Source organism: Mastomys coucha, unplaced genomic scaffold (genome assembly GCF_008632895.1).
Source record: "Mastomys coucha isolate ucsf_1 unplaced genomic scaffold, UCSF_Mcou_1 pScaffold4, whole genome shotgun sequence".
Taxonomy (NCBI): domain Eukaryota; kingdom Metazoa; phylum Chordata; class Mammalia; order Rodentia; family Muridae; genus Mastomys; species Mastomys coucha.
This window is the reverse complement of record NW_022196910.1, coordinates 10445457-10448494: the sequence shown is the minus strand read 5'-3', so window position 1 is coordinate 10448494 and position 3038 is coordinate 10445457. Positions and strand designations below refer to the sequence as shown.

At 46.8% G+C, this 3038-nt stretch overlaps 1 pseudogene; it reads right to left on the bottom strand.

Moving 5' to 3' along the window:
- Positions 1 to 176: 176 nt before the first annotated feature.
- On the bottom strand, positions 177 to 925 carry LOC116076509 (annotated as a pseudogene).
- Between the last annotated feature and the right edge of the window lie 2113 nt (positions 926 to 3038).

Here is a 3038-nt window from a genome sequence, read left to right as displayed (position 1 = left end):
ACACACGCTGATCTCCCCCATGAGTCAAATTTAAAATTGCTACTATTGCTTCTTCCAGAGGGTCATGGAAAAAAATTTAAGCCTTGAAAAAAGAATTCAATTTGTTTAAAATGGTAGCAATGTTGGGGGAGACCTCAGATCATTTGGCTCACAGGCTGCTTTAGCATCATCTGGCTTCAGGAAGCACCCCTGGATATCCCCCCACTTTCAGTGAGGAAATTTAAAATCCTTTTCTTCAGGATCTTGTCCAGATATCTGGGAAGGCGACTTTTAGAGGGGATCCCTTGCCGCTTCTGGAGGTGATCTTTAATTATAATCGTCTTCACAGTCACACAGTGTGCAGGACTCAAGTTCAATGAACTACAGAGAACCTTCTCCTGATCTGACAGCAGCTCAAACCCCAGAAGGTTCTCAATGGCTACAAACTTGATCTCTTTGCCATCCTCCTTTCCCCTTTTGGAGCTGGCCAGGTTTTTGTTCTCCTTCCATTTGTGTCTGGCAGCCTCATATTCAGCCAACTCCTCCATCTTCTTAACACCATTGCACAGGTGCTGCCACAGCTCTCAGATCTCGGCATGAAGCATCTTCTCTTTGCGCATGTTTTCAAAAAAAGGCATCAAATTCTTTGCGTGACATGAACTGGTAGAGTGGTCATAAATTCAGCTGCAGCTCTTTCTCCTCCTTAGTGATCTTTCTCTTCAATGTCTTTCTTCTCCTTCTCCTTCTTGTCCTTGCCCAGGAAGGCTGGTACCACATTATAGTCTTGGGTAATGTTCTTCGGGCGCTACCTTTCCTTCAGCTTCTGCATATACATGTCTACATGGGCATGCTTGAGCTCAATCTCCACATTGTCATCAGAGTTCACAGACAGCCCACTGAGAAGCATCTTAGCATCCTGGTTACATTTGATCTCATAGTCACGAGAAGAGCATGTGAGTGAAAAGAGAGTGCATGTGGTGTGTGGGAGATGTGTGTCAAGAGTATGTGTGAGAGTGAAAGGGGAACGCACAGATGTGTGTTTGAGTGTGAGAGTTCAAGAAAAGAAATGTGCGCAGGAGAATGCAGAGTGTGTGCAGCCTCAAGCTGCGAGCAAGCAAGCAAGAAAGAGAGCAGAGTGAGAGAGAAGAGAGAAAAACTTTAAGCCTTGAAAAATTGCCTGTCAACTTGTACCCAGAAAGTAGTCTGTGTATCTTTACTATACACATTCCAGATATCCCTGGTTCCAGTTAAGAACTCCGATTCTGTGTCTAGGCTGGACCCAGACAGTGAAAGTTGTCTTCCACAAGAAAACCACTCTTCAATGCAGAAAAAGTGATCAGTTTATCTGGTATATCCTAGTCACCAGGTTCCAACTGGAACCACTGGAACCATCAATAGGCCACCTGACCCCAAAACATGGACAATCTATTTCAGCAAGGTCTGCAGATTTTCATGCTAAAGAGAGACATCACATGCATGCTCTCCAGCAAAACTCTCACGGAGCATATCAGGCACTGCCCAACATTACCACTTGGCTTTCTCCATCATAAAATAGCAGGAGCCCTACTGCCTAAATCACAGTCCCAACCTGAGGAGAGTGTGTGTTGCCCTCAGGAAGAGCAAGTGTGGGAGAACTGGCACTGCCACCTGTTGCCCATTCAGTGGTGTGGACAAGAAAGGGACACCCTCCTCTGCCCTTGTACATCACTACCTACAGCAAGCATGAGACTTGACTCTGGTGTGAGTAGAGCAGGAGAGCTGTCCCTGCCACTCACTTGCTACAGCACTCGGGATTTCAGTCCCTGGGCCTTGCCTGGGCAGCACAGTAGAGCCAGCCCTGGATGTATGGGTTCTGTATGATCAGGCCCCAAGGGTCCTGCCTCTTGTCTGCTAGGTAATGGTGAGGATGAGGAAGAGAACCTTCTCCCCTCATTCGTCCTTTGATATCTACAGAAGGCAGGAGAGCTGGCCCTGTGGTCATCTGTAACAGAACTGGCCATGTCACTCAACAGATGCAAAACTCAGGAAACTGGGACTGGCACCTCACCTGGGCAGCATGATAGAGCTGGCCCTGTTTACAGGGAGTGCAGGTTGGGCAGTCCCCAAGGAGTGTGTGAAAGCCCACAGGCTGACCAGCTCAGATACATCTCAGGCCCAGATCCAGGGCTTTGAATTGTCCCACACCAATATCCAGCCCATTGATGAACTCATCGCATACATGAAGGAGTCATTCCTACAGATCCAAAACTCTAAGATCACCATGACACAGACCCCCATGACAATAAGATATCTGAGGGGAGTCCCATTGAAATTCCGGTATTTATAGAGTATCAGAAGCCTCATACCACACCAAAAAGCCACTGTAATTAACACTTGCAGGCAAAAAAGTGTGGAACCCATGCTGACACACTACAGCTTATACAACAAGATTTTATCCCCCATGATTGGGGAAAAGTTGTAAGACTGAAGAATGGGCAGGAGAGGAGGGGAAGATAGTGGGATTGGGGTATGTGAGGTGAAATTCACACACCCACACACAGGCACTCATGAGTACACGCACACACACACACACACACACACACACACACACACACACACACCCCAAACCAGTATAAACTTAAACAAAAACAAACAAAAAGCAGAACTCCCAATCCCAAGGCTCAGGGAACTTTAGGAGGAGATCTACAAAACTTGTAAAACCCAAAGTGTTAGAGAACAGTAGGGAAACAACAGGGTTGTTGCAAATAGAAATTCACAGTGACTGTCACAGCATGTATGACAGATGAGTAAGCTCACACCAGGAAGAATCTGATGAACAGGGAAGTGGGGACATGGACAAGAAATCCTACCACAAGGTGAGCAATGGTGGCACCTGACAACTGGTTAGAGATGGAAAGTCAGCATTCTGATGACAAGCCCTGAGAGGTCAATGATACGGAAGGCAGACTTCATGACGAAAATTAAGTAACAAAAATGGACCTGATGGAGAGATGAGAAGGAACACAAGGATGAGGATGAGGAGGAGGAGGAGGAGGAGGAGGAGGAGCAAGAGGAGGAGG